This window comes from Lagopus muta, chromosome 15, assembly GCF_023343835.1.
Source record: "Lagopus muta isolate bLagMut1 chromosome 15, bLagMut1 primary, whole genome shotgun sequence".
Taxonomy (NCBI): domain Eukaryota; kingdom Metazoa; phylum Chordata; class Aves; order Galliformes; family Phasianidae; genus Lagopus; species Lagopus muta.
In genome coordinates, this window is record NC_064447.1 from 14039445 (window position 1) to 14059119 (window position 19675).

A 19675-nucleotide genomic window follows, 5' to 3' on the forward strand; every position below is an offset into this window, starting at 1 on the left:
GTTTGATAGCTGGAAGACAATAATGGTTGTTGGCGTAATAAATGTAGGTGAAGGCCTCGTTCAAATCAAGCTTTGCTGGAACTGAAAGGCAGTTTTAAAAACCAGCTCAACTCTGAGGAAGCTTAGCTGTCTCTGCAGTGACATCTTTGAGTTTCTCACTACACAAATAAATACCATACAGCCACCGAGATGAGAATACATAGCACAGATCAGTTCTTCAGGAACAGGAGCTGCTAACAAGGCAGTTCTGACAGCAGAGCTACAGAAAATACAGCAGCTCCACCTGAACAAAACCTGCTCTCAGAAAGCCATGCTTGTCCCTTTCCACAGGAGGTGCACTCACTGGACACCACCTACACAACCCACACTGGTCCCAGCCACGCTCCCAGCTGCACACCGAGCCACTGCTGGAGCAACACTGCTTCTTCAGGACAGGCAGCACCAGGCCCTGCTGCATCCTCAGCCAGCTGCACTACATTACTAGCCAGGGTGCCGGCATGACACATTATTTCTCCTAAAAATCTTTATTAGCAAACACAAGTGTACTAAATATTTAAGGCACTGCTACGTGATCTACTGCTTAATGCAAAGTGCAGAGAGATGGCAGTGCACTAATCGGCTGAACATATAGCTTGGTTCATCCTCAAGGATCACCAAATAACCACCAAGACAGAGCAGCACAGGGCACTGGTTACTCCACAGCACAGCAAGGATGATGTTTAATGCTAACAAAACATCAAGGAGGCCCATCATTTCTGTGCTCCAATAGCTCTTAACACGGGGCTGGTGAAGAACGGGGTGCAACTCTGCTCGAAAGGAGCAGCAGATGGTCTGGGGTAGGAAAGGCTCCCGCTCCCAGGGCTCCCCAGCATGGCCGGGCAGCTCAGCCGCAGTCCTGAGGGCTGCACAGCACAAAGCCAGCCCAGAGCTCAGCAGTAAGGTGCCTGTTTAGAAATCAGTGTTGAAAGAAGAGACGAGAAAAAACATCGCCCACTTCCTCCAAAGGATCTGTTTGTAAAATCAACTGTTTGTGTTTATTTTTTTAAACACTGTAAAATAAGTAGTTAGCAACACAAAATGCTGCTTCAAGATGTTCCGTTATTTTCTAGGATCTATCCCCCTCCCATACACCTGACTGCTCAAAATATACAGTGCATTCTACTATTTGATGCCATAGCAGCAACCAAAAGGTCCCGCAGCTGCGCTGTGCTCAGCACCACAATCCCTGGGATCCCCAAAGGCAGCCAGAGCCCATCCTAAAACTAAACCCACTGCATCACGTCTGTATTGATTTTGCTTCCCAAAGATGCTGTAGCTCTGTAATCTATCTTGAAATAAGATTATCTAATTAACTCTGCAATTGTGTTTATTGCTACTAGACCTCTTTTTTCTTCTTAATGGGATTATTGATTTAGAGTTTATAGCAACTTAAATGTAACAACAAGACATGCCGTGCAGAGATAGAGAAAAGAAACGTTCACTTCTAACAAGGAGATCAAAACAACCCTCAGTGCATAGAAATGAAGAGAGTTTAGCTATTTGAATAGTTGACTCATCAAGTATCTTCCTGTAAACCACTGTGATTCACGTGCTTGGTGCGAGTCCAAGGGTCCTGACTCTCACCTGACACAGCAGCACTTCGCCCTGTGTGCTGTGCCTTCCCCAAGGGCACACAGCCCCCAGAGACCCTGCAGGGAGGAAGGAGTGACTGCTCACGGGCAGGGGGTGAGGGTCTCAGCTGGGCTGACTCACCCAGAACAGGAAAACTGGGCAGTCCCCTCTCCTGACTCTAGAGTAAGGGGCAACAAGCAAACATTGCACACTGTAGGTAAGGAAACCACAGCACACACTGCTCCTTTCAATGGAGTCACCCTGCGGAGCAGATTTTGCTTTACTTTGCAGAGGAAAAAGTCAGGCTGGTCCTTTAGGGAAAACAAACCAACCAATCTACACTAGACCTGATTCACTTTCTTTCCCCCCTCACACTGATGCAATTCGGGGGGAGGAGGGGCAGAGAAGGAAAAAAACACAACAACAACGACTTAGAATGTATTCATTTAACCCAACAAAATACCCATATCCAGTCCTATACTTACAGAGATGCTGAAGTGCTTCCCTGAATTATGCTGGGGCTGTTTACTGGAGTTACAAAGTAATCCTTCTATTTCAGTTCCCACAAAACACAAAGTTAACATGTACAGCACAAGACTTGAAGGAAAAAAAGGATGGAACATTTCAAAGAGAAATATTAAACAGAAATCCGGTGCTAAAGCCTGAGCTTGCTACAGAAATCTCAACACAACGCTGATGTCAAGAACCACCTTTGTATGGGGAAAGAGTAGATGCTCTACTGAGCAGTCCAAGAGATCCGACCCCTAAATAAAGGAGGAAAAAAAATCAGTAAAAAAGAATGAGTATTGATCAGCTCGAAGGAAAGTGCTGGGAGGAAAAGCCCACACATAAATTAGGCAGCTAAAGACTACTGGGATTTCAATTTTGACATACATATTGAATCATTGTGTAGTTTCAATTAAAGTCCATATTAAATGAATTAAGAGTGGGTGAAGTGAGAGCTCCAAAAGCAGGTATCTCCAGGGAAGGAGCAGCAGAAGACTGTGCTCCATGTGAACCTGCAGCAGGCCTGCCATGCTCACCACTGCCATAAGGATGCTGAAATAAACACATGACAGGTAAGAGCTGAGCTCCTGGAGGGTCGATGCTTTGCCTTTGGAATAGGTGTCGCTCCTTGGGGCAGGAAGGACTGCCAGGTGGAGGCACTGGGCAGGCAGCTCCTGCAGGTTCACTCCCTACTGGTCAGAGCTAAGGATGCCCTCAAATCTGAGGTGCTCCTGACTTTCCAGAGTGATGGCAGGCAGAGAAAGAGATGAGCACAGGAAATGGCTTTCTGCTGTCTGACGCCCTTTCAGGATTCCCAGCTTGCTTAGGACAGGTCCTCATTTGCCTCTCTTTTAAATAAATATGTACATACATCTATCCAGATGTAGACGTGTTTCTTTTCTCTCACTGTCTCCCACCAAGCAATGGGCTCGGCTGTGTTTCTGAATTCCACACACGGTGGATCCACACAATCCTCTGTAGTGTTAATTTGCTGCTTTCTCCTGTGCTTTCCATATTTATATGGCTTTTGCTTTCTGTTGTGTGCTCATCAAAATGCTCTGCAGCGTTCAGCTTGCTACTCCACAGCAGTCCCACACACGGGCAGCACGTGCTGAAGCAGCTTTGCCCAGGTAGCTGCATATCTTGGCGTCTGTCAAGTCTGCTGGTCACCATTACTAACACGGAATGTTGCCATGGAGTTCCATCATCCTGCTCCAATAGCCACGGCCGTGGGCAGCACTGCCAGTTAGTTAATCAGGGAATTGCCTCCGTGAATGGATACTGAAATGAAGATACCTAAATTTCTTGCTTTTTCTATTTCATGAAGGTTTTGTAAATACACTATTTTTACCTCATAAATTAGAGAAAAAAAGACATTTTCAAACGTTCAGCCCTTTTCCATGAAACAGAATGTCTCAGCTTTGACCAGCTCCACTCAGCAAAATGGGATGTGAGGAAAGAGCTAGAAATTCTCAGCTAGTGATAAGCTCAAAGTTCCTCTTGGTAAGGAGGGCTGAGTGCTGATAAAAGTGCATCGCTGAATCTTTCAGCAAATTAAAAGGGCACTGCACATAAGTAGTGAAGATTGAAGTAGTGAAGATAAAATTCCCAGACTGAGCCCCATGCTGCAGGTACAGCCAGGGCCTTAGGAGAGCCAAGCTGTGCAGTGGTGACTGAGCCCCCACTGCTGCCAGCACTGCTGCTCAGAGCCCTGGGAAGCTGGGCTGTGGCTGCTCTGGCTGAGGGCAGGTTGGGAGCTGTGCAACCTGTACAGAAAGCATTGGCAGCACCTCACTACGTTCTACTAGCTGCGAACTTAAGGACAGCACAGTAGTAAGGCAGGATGGAAAGAGGCCAACAGAGCAGTCTAGGTGCCTCGGCAGATTGGGCTCTTTCCAACAAAAAGGTTTTAGAAGAGCCAAGACACAAAGCTTATGAACAGCATAAGGACAGTCCAGGAACCAACAAGCGTGTAGCATGAGATACATCCTGGAAAACAGGCTGAATAAAGGATTTGGACAACATAAATAACAAGTTATTTGTTAGTTTTGCCACTGGGACTGTCTATTTAAAATCATCCTAGAATATTTGAATCCAAGAACATCTGGGAACAGAGATGATTTTTGACTTCTCCACAAGGCATTGGCAGTAGCCAAGCTCACCCTCAGACATGATGCTGAAGAAAGACTTAGTAGCAGAGAAAAGCCACAAAAAATAATAATGGCTGCAGGAAAGATCCCAAAATGCTCCTACTTTTTTATGCAACAGAAGATGGCTACAGTCAATTTGTATATAAAGAAGATGCCCAAGAGACAAACATGACAAGGACCAATGGGTGAAACCTGAAGCCAGCCAAAAATAAAAAAATCGAATTAGGGGGAAAAATGCTGTCCTAACCCCAAGAGAGTTGGATACTGCAGCCCACTGCAAAAGGAAAATGTGGATTCAGTGTCTGCTGATATCTTCAGACCAGTTTCTAGTAGATCCGCTCTGCAAAATAGATTCCAAGTTCAACAGAGAGGAAACTGGGAGTTGTGGGTGTCTACGGAGCTCATTGCTTGGAAGTCATTTTCAGCTGAGAACTGCAATTTACTTAATGGCAACCGTCTTCTATTATTCCACTGTTATACTACTGCTTTAGCAGACAGCACAGGACTAACACAGCCCTTCCTCTGTAGTGGCGCAAACCCAGCCTAACTCACATCAGCTGCCTTCAGTATCACCAAATGAACGTACAGAGAACTGCCAGCCATGGGAAAATAAAGAAGTAATTCCAGATAACATCTCCAATCTTAAAGGTATCTTCAGCACACCTTTTCCACTAGTTAAGCAGAGTTTCTAAGATGGCTGTATTATCAACTCATACCCCTTAAGAACAGGTTCTGCTGCTGAATACCTGAAAGGATGCTCAGCTGTGCCCCAGGCCACCGGGCCATGCTTGTGTTCAGCTGCTGACCTTGGTGAAATTACTGCAGCTGCCCTGTTCTATTAAACCTTTTCTTCCTTATTCTCAAGTCAAATGCTTCACTTTTAGCCATCACATAACGACATTTTCTGCTCCATCATTGCACCCCTCTGCATTGTTAATTTGAACACAAGACAGCACCTGCTATTAAAAATTTCATAATAAATATTATGCCAAGTGCTGATGAGCAGATGTTAAGCGGCATTTAAAGATTACAGGACCAAGGTAGGTCAAGTTATTTTAGTTCTCTCTGGAATCAAGAGAGATCTTTTAAGCTGATTTTATGACGAACTCGATTGCCTGCTTTCATTACTAGAAATTCACCATATCTAATCCCCTCGTTTCATGTGGCAGAGCATGCTGAGTGACACATGACTGTTTCTCTTCAGTCACTTCAATCAACCAGCTGCAGTTGCATTCAGCCACCTTGACTGAGAAGCGGGGCCTCACTCACTATGGCTTCATCAAGAGAATAAATTGGAATGCACAAGGAGACCTGAACTGGTGATGGTTGCACTACAGCATCAATTCAGACCCATGATAGTAGTCTGTGACCCAGGATGCATGTAAAGAGTTTGTGCAAGCCTGAAAGTAACGGACAATAATGCAAACTAACCCACCTGAATGGCAGTCCTCTTGGCAGAGCAGCTGGTTAAAGCTGGCATGGCCTGTCAATTTTCAGAGGACAGAGAGGAGCACCCTCTAAAGGATGACTGAGCAAAGCAGTCAGCAAACTGACTGCACAGCTCTCTGGAAGATGCCCAAAAAGCACAGCCTCCCTCCTTGGAACTTCACTTCTGTGATCTACCCCAAAAGCCCACTTTCAGGCTGGGCTTCATCTTCAGCTCAAGAGAAGACATTTCTGCTCTTTGGCAGAGGTCACCAGCTCACCCCTGAAGTAACCCTGATTGCCTGAGCCATCGAATCCGGAGAAGCCCCACAGCTTCTCAAGGACAACATAAATATCACTTGATGGCAAGTTCGAGACAGATTCAGGGTCTACTAAAGTCTGAGAAGACTTCCAAGCCGTGGACCAAACTAGGCTGATATCCTGCTTTATCCTCCAGCTTGACCACTGCTCTTACTGACTGCCTCCTTCCAGCCTCTGTGCAGCTTTCTGCAACTTCTTAGCATATGCTGTGGCTAAAGATTAAAGTGACACAACTGATGTAAATAGGAAGGGAAGAACAGAACAGGAACGGGTGCTGTTACCACAATTTTTGTACCAGTAAGTGCCAGGGTAACAAAATCTTGCAGGAGACACAGAACGTTGAGCAGACAGGTCAGGCCCTTGAGTAGCAGTTACACTGAGATTTTTGAGAGCACACTTGCTCTCAGTAGTCATCCTCTACTTATTTTAGAGAAAGACAGGCATCAAACCCAAATTTGCACATTAAAGTATAATCTCTGCAACAGCCATGGCAACAAAATACAGAGCCTACCAGAATTTAATGCCTCCATTCAAGTTGTTTTTTATTTTGTTTTACTTTTATTTTTTAATGTACGTGCTAAGGAACAGTTTCAGAGAGGCAACTGAACTCAGAGGTCGATTCCCCCCCCCCTCCCTGCCCCTCTTCAAATTCAGAAAATAACTTAAATTCCGGAGTGTTAAATTGACCTTGCATTCTCCTCTGCTTGCTTGCTAATTAGAGTTTAACAAGTGGTGCTTCCAGCCCTTCAGAGCACATCCAGCATTGAAAGTGATGCAAATGCGAACTGATAGGATCAGAGAGCTTTACCCTGCCATCCATTTCTACACAAATCCAGATGGGGCATCAACAGGAATTTTGCAGACAGGGGATGGCCCAAAGCCAAAATGAAAGCAGCCCTAATAAATCCGACTGCGGTCTTTGTTCTGTTACACTTCCATCGTTCCTGCGTTTTAAAATATTACAGCAATTCCCACCCGGGACAAGACCCAGAATGTAATTTCATTCTCTTCTCATGCCTTCAGCTGACAAAGTTGTCAGCAGGCAAGTTCTAGACAGTAAAACCAGCATGGCTTCAGTAAGCCAGGAACATTTAAATCTTCAGAGATAAACTATGTGTTGGCAAATACAATGTAGCTTAGCACAGCTCCTAATTAAATCCACTCACCTAGGCATTGATAGCATGATACATTACCGTGATTTTTCTGGGAAGAAAGCAAAGGACTCTAAAAACTCCCACCAATCCCGATTTTCTGCTCCAAGAGGATTTGCAAAGTCGTATTTGGAATTCACCTGCCTTGCCATGCAATATCCATGTGGACTATTCTTAGAGGTATCATTTGTTTGAACTAAGATTTTTGGGATTTTGCTTTAAATTTGTATTTTTCAAAGCCAAAAAGCATCCAGAATGTTTCAATAATGCCCCAAATGCTGCTCAGAATATAGCCAAGCAACCACGAGCTCACGTAACTTGACTTGTGCCTTATGTTACTGCAACAGCATTGCTAATCCAAGATGATGCACAGCTATCAAAGGGATGCTCAGAAAGCACCACAGTATTTCAAAATCAAGTACTACCAGCTTTTCACAATATGCAATTTGTGCGCAGTTATCACCAATATCCTTTTATGCTTACTGTAGGGAAAGGAGAAGGCAGTGCTGTAGAACAATCTTCTCATCTCAAGAAGAAAAGAAAATCACCTGGGATGCAACATGCTGGTCACTGCATAGACTCCAGTGAACAGGAGGACCTAGATCCAAGGTCTACTAAAGCCAAGGGAAAGTTCCCAAAACTTCAGCAGTTGCCCAATCAATCAGTCCTACAGCCAGTTCTCTCCGTCCTAAGCTGTAGCATACACCTGCTGGTAGCTCCAGCTGGTTTTTAGCACTGAAGGACCATTTCTCAAAAGCACTAAAAAAAAAAAAAACAACAAAATTTCATTGCTAACACAGCCCCAGAGGTGCACAAGAACCATTTGCAAGTCTGACTCGGGTTTCTACAGCAACCTGCCTTTGCCTTGGCGTTCAACTCAGACTGCTCTAGAGCACTCCGTTCTGCACTGTAAAAGGGAAATAACTATTTCTGGATTTCTGGTACTGAAAATGGATTTCACATATACACACCCCACAGGACAGGGGGATGAAAACAAGCATATCTGGAGCCCGCTGCTGCTGCAGCACAGCCTCCAAAAATACAAACTTGACCTTCAGGAAAAGCCCAAAGGGAAGATGGTTGGTTCTCTCCATATCCACAGTGACCAGAACAGATGCTATTTCCAACTTCTGTTGCTGAATTCAGAGACAACTTTTCCCCTTATCACACACACTGCTACAGTCAGTTTCCTTCCACTTCCCTTCTCAAGCTTGTTACACTGTTTTGTTCTCCTCCTGCAAGCATAAGTCTGCTACAGTGCTTTGAGTTCAAGTACTGAATGGAAAACTGGGAAATACTGGAAATCTGAGAGGTATCAGTGAAGTGCTGCTACTACTTACCTACAATGAAGGTAGATTAATTCTATTTTTTTTGCCCCCACCCTCAGGAGCAGCAAACCTGCATCTGAGACCTAGGAGGATGAGGGGGGAGGAAGGGAGAAGAGGAGGAAACACGCCGCCCACCCACCAAAGAGATTGCCCCCAGAGTTACCACCACATAGCTTTCTGCAGAAACAATCAAGCGAGGAAGCGAGGTTAATATTTTAATTAAAGCAATAAATCAACAGCCTTCTCGTTTGATGTAATGGCTTGCCTGAAATTCTCATTTGCAATATTTTTGCCATATCAGAATAGGAACCTGCTCACTTGGCAGCGACACTGCGTTCAGCAAAGACTAGCTCGTTCCTCCTTCAACACACAGAGCCTATCTCTAAAGCCTTGGCATCTCATCGTGTCCTCAAAACTAGCAACTAGAGAAAAACAAAGACAGACAGGGTGGAGCAGACCTGTGCAGCCAGAGCAACCCTTCTGCTCATGCTTTTAAAAATAACTTTCCAGTCACACCACATTTTTTGTTTTGTTTAAACCAGCATGCTCAGACTTGTCTCAAACACCTTCCTGCTCTTCTCCCATTCACATCTATGGAAATTTTACCTTCAGTTTAATCAGAAGAGGAAAATCATTATCTCAGTCTCGTTCCTGCGGGAAGGAATCAAAATGGATAGCTTTGTGTGGGCACCACTATGCATCTGTAAAGGCACCCTACAGCAATACCTTGTCCATGCTGCAATACAGAAATGACTTCAACTACATTTCTAGGACCTAACCACCACCTCATGTCAATGCAGTTCTTGTCAGCTGATGATCAGGAGAGTAAAATCATGGCTATAGCTCTCGACAGGCCAACCTTGTAGCACCCCAAATCTTGAGCATTATGAAACCCATGGCCTCAGCCTCCAGAAGTGAGCTGCCAGCACCTCACCCTCTAACACTGAGATGGCAACATAAGGTCTGAGAACCCTATTCCAGCCTCTCCCACTTCCCGGGGGTTCTAAAATTCAGCCCTTGAGTGCTTGCACAGGTGTCTTGCTGGGGTGGAGATTTGCAGTCAGCCCCATCCACACCAACAGAGCCATTCTTGATTTGCATTGGCACAGCTGAGGACACCTGTACTCCTCAGTGGGTTTCTCTCTCCTGTACACCCTACCACCACTGGCGCACACAAAGCTCTGTCAGCCTTCAGGCAATTCCCAGAACAAACAGGCTGGTTTCTATTTTCAGCAGGAGTCACTGCCATTGACTGGACTGGCGTCAAGGCAATATTTTTTGTATGGTTTTTCCAAATCCCAAGTACAGGGGAAAAAAGAAAGACATTATCCTCTACATAACTTGTTAAAACCAGTGTGCCAGGTCTTGAATTCAAAAGAGTTGCATTCTGTCCCAGATACTTTGCTTAGAGCTCTTCCAATTTGACCCGTGCAGTCAACAGCGCCTGAGTAACCATAGCAGCATATTTGAACAATGCCAAATACTTGTGAACAGACGCCGGAAAACTCAGAAGTGGAACACACAAAGTGCCAATCTGTGAGAAGCAGAAGAGCCGCTACCAAAAGCGGCGGAGCTGCTGACAAACCAGCAGTTAGAGCTGCTCTTTGCCAAGGTCACAACAGGTGAGCAGAGCGCTGACCCATCTCACAACTAAGATATCCGATATACAGAAGTAAAACTGGAAACCAAACCAGCTCTGTGTTGTTTGGAACCACCACCGTACTCACCTGGAAAGTTTTGATCAGTTCCTTGGAAGAGCTCTGTAGATGCCAGCTACCCCCATAAGTCCCCAGAACATCACACTGACTTGTTTTCCAGTTATATTAAATGGTAGGTAAGGCAGAGAGGTATTTACCTACTGCATCTATCCCTGGAGCTGGCTTCTAAGCTCCAAGACCTTTGAAAGCATTGAAAAAGCTAATTAAAGCATTCTCATAAATAATTTGATCTCTTAGGAGGAGATGTACTCCCTACACAGTAAGTAACAGCTTTCTGTAATGGAAAAAAAAAAAAAAAAAAAAAAAAAAAAAGATCATTTGCCAATGCAGATCTGTATTTTATTACAAGTGTTTATCAACCATTCATAATTGGTCACAAGGATAGGAAAAAAAAAATAAGGTAATATAAAAAGAGAATCTCTAATCTAAAATAGAGCACCTTCCTGCAAACTGCTTCATCACTGCAAAGCAAACCTATGTCTGTTCTGCTTTGCCGGTCACAAATATCTCCCCAGAGAAATCTCACAGCAAATTAAGAGCCAGAGCACACTGCTCCTCCCAGGAGCTCTCTGCTGCTGCTGGGACAGGAGGAGGATGTGTGGGACAGCCTCTGCCCAGCACTGAGCCAGCAAAGGCTGCTGCCTGCTCTGAGCCCTCCAGGGTAGTGGGAAAAAGCAACTGTGTACTGCAGAAAAAGAGGAGCTGTGTCTGAGACCACAGCAGGGCTGCATGGCAGGCTTCTCTCTGCAAAGAGGCAGCAATCAGCAAGAATCACGGTCAAACAGAAAGCTCTAAATCACCTGCATGCCCAGCGCTGTTACCCAGGACGCTTTAACATAGTCTTTTTAACACGACGATGTTCTTTAAATGGTTTCCTTTTCTCCACTGGGATCAGGAGGGCAACTTTTTATTGTGGAGATAAGCCTGGGTGACCAGCCCCACCACAATGGAGTAATGATTTCAAGCTGACCATAGAATGTTTTCTATTTTTTCGTTTTAAATACAAAGTAAAAGGCTTCTAATACCTTAAAAAAACACCTTCTAAGAAATACTCATTCATTTCTCAATTTCTAACCATTAATCTTAGCAACCCCTGCAGAACAAATGGTGGGCACAGCTTAGCGCTCTAAAAGCGCAGCAAAGAACTGCAAAAACATCTGTTACCCTGAAAGAAAAGCACACACCGTGCCAGCGATGCCAGAGACCCAACCCTGCAGGAGGAGCTCTGCTCCCTGCAGCCCCGCACAAGGCTGGCCTGCAGTAACGGATCAGTTGGGCCATGGCAATGCTGCTCTGCGCCCTTCATGGCACAGCTCTGGGCAGGAGCCGTGCTGCTGGCACAGTGGGTGCTGGGGCCACCTCGTGTGAAATTCCAGAGCTCCTGCACAAAGCAAAGCCCCCCAGCAGTGTGGGAATCAAGTGTTGTTTCTGCATTAGAATTGTATAATATTATTTTTATTTTATGATCTCCGCTATCATAGTTCCCAGGAACACACTGTATATATGTGTATATACGTACATTTTGTCATACACACTGCAAGAATATCCTGCACGAGAGCAAACCAGAGAACAAGCCATGGCAGCCCGAGGAAGCGCCTGACATTGGGAAGGCCTGACATCATCCCCCAGTGCTCTTTGTTTAACGATGATGACTTTAAAGAAAATCACCATATCAATAGGACAAGGAGAGCACCGAGACATCTTGGAGACAACAGGATGACTGCTGACTGGCACCAGATAACAAGTAAATAACAAATGTAAACCTTCTGATAAGATTGTGAACCTGGAGTACCCAGCCATTGGGGAAACAGGGGAGGGGGAAGGCAAGGGGGAGAAAACAGGGTATAAAGGCTGTCATGTTGTGTCCATAGGTGCGCTCCTACTTGTGGGACGCCCGCCATTGCAATCGCGAATAAATTCTGCTTTTATCAGAGATACCGTCCTGACAAAAATTACTTGGATTATTTCCAACAATTTGGGGGCTCGTCCGGGATTATTATCGCCTCTTTGAGAGTCTCCCTACTGCCCTGCACAGGATAGGTGCACCCCGCTGATTTCAGCGGTCCTGTCTGGGTGCTGAGGTGACTCCTTGGTACGGCCGATAAAAAAACCGAGACTGTTTCATAGAGGACGGACTCTGTAAAAGCCAAGGGGCAGGTAGGCACGGGTGTTGGCCATTGCGACCCGGTAACTTCGTGCACGGACCAAGGTAAGGGGATTTAACTCTTTCCTTGGGGGTCGGTTGAGACTCTTGAGTGTGTGTGACTGAGACGCGCTGTCAGTGCGAAGCGAGTGCGGAGTCCCGACCTGCGGTTCCGCTGTCCCGCGAGGGGCACGGCCAGGGACGGACGAAGCGGCTGTGTTGGTGAAAGGAAGAGTCTCGGGAGGGAACTGTTGGTGTGCGGTACCCTGTGCACTTGACGAAGTGCCAGCAGTGCACCCCTATTAATCCGAGATAGGAGTATAGTACTCCTGAGGGATTGGGCCCAAAATCCGAGAATCAGAGTGTGGTAACCTGTGAGCTGGGGAGTTCACAGTAGCATTCTGGAGGGATGGGTAATAGGAGTTCCCGAGAGCAGGGGAAAAAGGTCCCCGGAATGGTGCCTAGAGAGAGCCAGCCCCTTGGGAGAAGTGCTTCAAAATTGGAAAATAATCCCAAAACTAGGAAAAGAACAGGGAAAAGATGTTTAAATGCTGTATACAGTAGGGAGCCACTACAGGGAAAATCATTTTTTACCAAAATAGGAGTCTGACGAAAATTGGGCCTATCAGACTTTGTATTTATATGTAAACAGTAAGACTCCTTTTTCTGAAACAGAATTGGCTTAAGTCGTTTAATGAGTGCAAGGAGTAAAGAAATGTTCCTCGCGAGGAGTCCAAGTTCAAAGGAAATGGGAAAGAGAAGCAGAAAGATCATAAATGGGATCCCTTAGGTAACTTCCCCCCCCCCTTTAATTTCTAAAGCAGTGCAATTTTTAAAGCAGCGGTGACCTCTCCAGAGGAGGAGAGTGGGTGCTGCTGATCTGTGCAGGGTCCTGGAGAGAGGATGCGCTCTCGATTACTGAGGGAGTTGGAGTAATGCGAATGGGACCTGGAGAGTTTTCCTTTCTCTAATACTAACCTTACTAATACTTCACTTTGTCCTCTTAAGGCAGTCTTAGGTCAAAGGGAAAAAAGGTGCGGTAATGCCTGCTGTTTTTACTAGAAGAGAAGTTAGGAGTTGCAAGAAAAATTCCTTAACTGAGGATCCTATAAGTGTAGCAGAACAATTAGATCAATTTCTAGGGCCTAATTTGTACTCATGGATGGAAATGATATTTATCATTGACATGTTGTTTATTGGAGAAGGAGGTTGGCAGCTATGCAAGTGTGGGAAATGAATACAGAGGGAAGGTTGAGCTCTGGAGGAAGGCAGAGAGAGAGGAAGGATCCTGAGGATAAATTGTACTGATTATTGTCACTGTCTTTATGATTGTTAAATGTTTATGTCCTGAAGGTGTTGTGTTATGTTATGTTGTGTACGAGGCTGTTATGGAACAAGGGGTGTCTAAAGTGATATGAGAAGACCCCCTGGGTTGTATTTTGGCTCACTGGAGAAACATTGTTGGTGAGCCAGGGGGAATATTGAATAAGAAACCAGGAACGTAAATGGAGTAATGGGACCAGTTGTATAATTGAGTGCCCGAATCATGAGACCAAGTGCTGGGTGTTTGTGGAAGTTGAGGAATTGTGTAGTTTGATTTGTGGATTTTGAAGGCACTGGGAGAAACTGTCTTAATGGTATGTGGAAATGCAATTGTTAATGGTATGTGGAATTGCAGTTTTAATGGTATGTGGAAATTATGTGGAAATGCAGTTTTTAATGGTATGCGGAAATGCAACTTTTAATAGTATGTGGAAATTATGTGGAAATGCAGTTTTTAATGGTATGCGGAAATGCAACTTTTAATAGTATGTGGAAATTGTGTGGAAATGCAGTTTTTAACGGGATGTGGAAATTATGTGGAAATGCAATTTTAATGGTATGTAGAAATGCAGTTGTTAACGGTATATGGAAATTATGTGGAAATGCAGCTTTTAGTGGTATGTGGAAATGCAGTTTTAATGGTATATGAAAATGCAGAAATGCAGTTTTTAATGGGATGTGGAAATTGTGTGGAAATGCAACTTTTAATGGTATGTGGAAATTATGTGGAAACGCAGTTTTAATGGTATATGAAAATGCAGAAATGCAATTTTAATGGTATGTGGAAATTGTGTGGAAATGCAACTTTTAATGGTATGTGGAAATTATGTGGAAATGCAGTTTTTAATGGTATGCGGAATTGCAATTGTTAATGGTATGTGGAATTGCAGTTGAGGGTACAAATAGTGGAATTGTGGAAAAACAAACAAACAAACAAAGAATGGCAAAAAGGTTAAGGAAAACAGTGAGTTTGGGATATTAGAGTTGGGCCGGCACGAGAACACATCCCCGCACACCCCCCCCTGCGGCTTGTAAGAACAACTTGGAGTGGGAGAAAGAGCTGGGGGCCGGAGCCTCCCGCTGTGATGTGAAGGGTGCAGTGCTTGTGAATGGGGATGGGACGGACATTGGAAGTGAGAATAGCCGGCATCTGCAGAGCTGGGGAAACCCGGTATCAGTGTGAGCACTGGAAGCCTGGGGAGAGAAGGGAGTGAAACTGAAATACAATGTTAGTAATGGCTGTGATGATGAGAGTTTGGGAAGTGAAAAGGGCTTGGGAAAAACAAACTGAGGAAGGCAAAGTTGAGCAAGGTTAACAGGGATGTCCTTACCTAGAAGAAGAGGTAAGGGGAGCCTGGAAGGACTCAGGGAGAGTTCCACCCTGCCAGGACTGAAAGCAGCAGGGGAAGCAGGCTGAAGAGGTTTGTTTTCTGGTACCTCTGGGTGCGTCTTACTGTTACCCGTAGATGATTTTTGTAATAGTTGTAGCAGCTACTGGCAAGAGAAGTTTACTTTTTTTTTGGACCAATTAAATACAGGCTAGGAGAACAAGTAGGAATATATAAATTCTTGTACATGCCAGGTTCTCCAAAACGATTATTTGGGCATGACATGTTAGAATAGTTGAATGTGGAGATTAAATTCAGTAGAGACGATTGGACCTACTTGTCAAGCAAGAGCAATGGACTGAAAATTTTAAGTCTGGCTTTAACACAAACTGGGAAAAGCAATGTTGTACTCCCAGAAGTTACGTAAATCCTACATTGGGTATACACGGGATTGCAGGCATCAGGGATGCCTGGCAGAGCCAAAAATGCAGCCCAATGAAAGTTAAGTTAAAGATGGGAGCCAGCCCAACCAGGGTAAAGCAATGCCCTTTGAGGATACAAGATTGTAGGAGGATAAAAGAAATAAAAATAACTTTTTGGATTTTGGATTACTAATTGGATAGAAATCCAAATACAACACCCAATCTTGCAAATGAAAAATTGGATGGCAAGAGCTATAGTTTGGTACAAGGTTTGAGGGCAATTAATAGAAAAGTTGAATATATACAACACATGGTGTATATCTTTATTAACCAAGTTAAGGGATAAGTAGGTGGGTTTTACCGTTCTGGACTTGAAGTACACCTTTTTCTGCCTGGTTTTGCAAAAGAAAGTCTAAAATTACTTGCCTTTGAATAGAAAAACTCAAATATGGAGAGAAGAAAAAAATAATAATAATTAAAAGTAATAATAATAATAATAATTCAGTTAACCTGCACAGTGTTACCCAGGGTTGTGAGAACAGCCCAATGATTTTTGAGAACTGGTCAACTCGTGAGCCTGAGATTTGGATTCACCATCTCACAGTGGAACTTTACTGCAGTACGTGGATGCTACAGTAACAAAGGACTGTGCAATGGACTGTGAGCTTGCTGAATTTCTTGATTTAAATGGCTATCAAGTTTCTCAACAGAAAGAACAACTGATCAAAGAGAAGGAAGCAACTTGCTGAACACCCAGAACACCAACGCAGAGCTGCCTCCAAGCCAGCAGTGTGCGACTGCATGGAGGCTGTCTGTACAAGTTGGTCAGAGCTACAGGAGGAACCGTTGGACGATGCTGAGGAGTCCTGGACGATGCTGAGGAGTCCTGGATTCATCGACGGAAGCAGTTTTGTGAAGACAAGGAAACCGTAAGGCAGGACATGCAGTAACTGCTACTGACAGGGTAATTGAAGCACAACCATTACCTGTGGGGACTTCCACTCAGAAGGCTGAAATCATTGCCTTGACAAGAACCTTAAATATATGGATGGATGCTAAATATGCTTTTGGGGTGGTACCCACTCGTGGTACCATCTGGAAAGAGCAAGGATTGTTTACACACAAGGAAAACAAATTCAGCATGATGTAAATCTACCAAAGAACATCATGGCTGTTATACATTGTAAAGGACATCAGAAGAGTGACACTGTACAGGAAACTGGAAATATGATGATGGATCAGGTGGCAAAACAGGCAGCTGAAGGAAAAGAAATTGGTGAACAGCTTTAATTCCAGATGGTAAACTTGAAATATCTGAACCTTAGTCAAAACCTATAAGGTACTCTAGAAAGGATAGGAATCTAATTAATGAACGGAAGAGAGCAAGCTGACAGATGGGTGCATACCCAGATGGACACACTGTTGTGCCCGTTAGTATTGTATAGAATTTGGTTCTAAGGGAACATAATAAAACATGGGGGGTTCAGACACCAGAAAGTAACTGTACAATCCTAGTACCAGGAACAGGGTACAAGTGGGGCATGTTGGAAAGGGAACCTTCCAGGACAACAATTGGAAATTGATTTTTTTTTAACTGCCAGGAAAAATGAGGGTTTTGATATATGCTAGTTCTAACCAATACCCTTTCAGGGTGACCAGAAGCATTCCCTTGCAGGACCAATAGAGCCAAGAAAGTAACCAAGGTACTTTTGCAGGAGATTATTCCAAGGTTTGGGTGTCCTGCAACAATACCCTTCAACCAGGGAACTCGTTTTATTGCAGAGATTGTCCAAGAGGTCAGCAAGCATTGGGAATAAATTGGCAATTGCACACAGCACACAGACCACAGGCGAGTTGTCAGGGAAAGGTACAGGGAGGATCCAAAATACCCAGCTCTTCAATAGAAGGCTTAAGAGCTGGTGCAGGCGCAAGAATTTCGGCTTTTTTGACCATGGGGCAATTTACACTGCACCTGGCATGATGGCTGCTGATGCATGCAGCCTGTCCCTGAGGGGTAAGAGGATCTTAGCTGAAGAATTAGCGGGACTCATTGACAGGTCTTTAAACTAGGAATGAAGGAGGGAAGATTTAGGTTAGATGTTAGGGGGAAGTTCTTTACTAGGAGAGTGGTTAGGCCCTGGAACGGGCTGCCCAGGGAGGTTGTGGATGCCCCGTCCTTGGACGTGTTTAAGGCCAGGTTGGACGGGGTCCTGGGCAACCTGATCTGAATATGTATGTTTGGTGGCCCTGCTAGGCAGAGGGGTTGGAACTACATGATCCTTGAGGTCCCTTCCAACCCGGGTGATTCTGTGATTCTGTGATTCTGTGTGAGTGGTCAGGGGGAAAAGATGAACTGTCTAATTAAATCACAGGTTGTAAAACTGGGACAGGAAGCTGGACTATCCTGATCACAGTTGTTGCCTCTGGCTCTCCTTAGTACCAGAACAAAACCTAGAGCCAAAGAGGGGTTAAGTCCTTTCAAAATACTGTACAGAAGGCCTTATGTTGTACAAAAGGGAATTTCTACCCAAGTAGGGAGCGAAATACTAACTGAGCATGTGATAAGTCTGCAGGAATAGCTTTGAGAAAAGGAGAAACTGGTTCTAGGAACTAGAGCCCAAGGCCTTGATGTGGCTCGATAATATGTATGTAACAAATCTCTTTTAAGATTCGCCCCTGGAACCAAGGTGGGTAGGTCTGTTCCAGGCGCTGCTAACATCCCACACAACAGTGAAAGCATTGTGGATACATCATACTAGAGTTAAGAAGGTCCCTCGAACACAATGAGAACTGAAATCAGCTGGACCCTTAAAATTGTGAATCTAAGGATAGAAATGTGGGCTCTTGTAACTGTTAGAAATGTTGATTTGATGAGTGCAGCATTTGATGTAAATACTTATGTATCTCTTGTGACAAACACTATTACATATCAATATTGTTTGGTATGTGGGTAAGCTAAGGATTTAAACTTTTTTTCTTCTTGTTGTTCCTGATGATTTTAAGGCAAGAAATCAAACTGTTGCAGGGTTTGAGTCACTGTCCTGGTGGGTGATGATCAACAAAAATGTAGATTGGGTTAACTACATCTGTTATAATCAATGGAGATTTACAAATTATACAAGGAGTGCAATAAAGAGAATTGCAGGACAGTTATATGCCACAAGTAGGGTGGCCTGAGAAAATAGGATCTCCTAAGATATGATAAAGGAATGTATATGTAACACTGGGTACCCGTTGTTGCACCTTCATGCCAATAACACAGCTCTGGATGACATAATAATGAAGGCATTGCAAGGGCTTGGTGCCACCCTTGGCAATGAAGTGGTAGAAAAAAAATCAGGAATAGATACTTCTGTCAGTGGATGGTTGGAGTTCTGGTTTGGTAAATGGAAAGGGGTGACTGTATCCACTTTTACTTCGTTGATAGTAGCAGCAGCAGCCTTGATGGCCACTGGTTGCTGTGTTATCCCCTTTGTGAGGGGACTAGTAGAGTGATTGATAGAGCACTACTGAAGCAAGCACTAATGGAGCCATTACATTTGGAAAAAATTTTGGTATTAGAGGAGATGGGAGATAAAGAAAGTGAAGATGAGGGCGATATCTATAAAAGTGAACCTTAAAGAATTGCAGAAATCAACAATGTATAAAAAAGAAAAAGGGGGGAATTGTGGGAATCAAGTGTTGTTTCTGCATTAGAATTGTATAATATTATTTTTATTTTATGATCTCCGCTATCATAGTTCCCAGGAACACACTGTATATATGTGTATATACGTACATTTTGTCATACACACTGCAAGAATATCCTGCACGAGAGCAAACCAGAGAACAAGCCATGGCAGCCCGAGGAAGCGCCTGACATTGGGAAGGCCTGACATCATCCCCCAGTGCTCTTTGTTTAACGATGATGACTTTAAAGAAAATCACCATATCAATAGGACAAGGAGAGCACCGAGACATCTTGGAGACAACAGGATGACTGCTGACTGGCACCAGATAACAAGTAAATAACAAATGTAAACCTTCTGATAAGATTGTGAACCTGGAGTACCCAGCCATTGGGGAAACAGGGGAGGGGGAAGGCAAGGGGGAGAAAACAGGGTATAAAGGCTGTCATGTTGTGTCCATAGGTGCGCTCCTACTTGTGGGACGCCCGCCATTGCAATCGCGAATAAATTCTGCTTTTATCAGAGATACCGTCCTGACAAAAATTACTTGGATTATTTCCAACAGCAGCACGGAGCATCA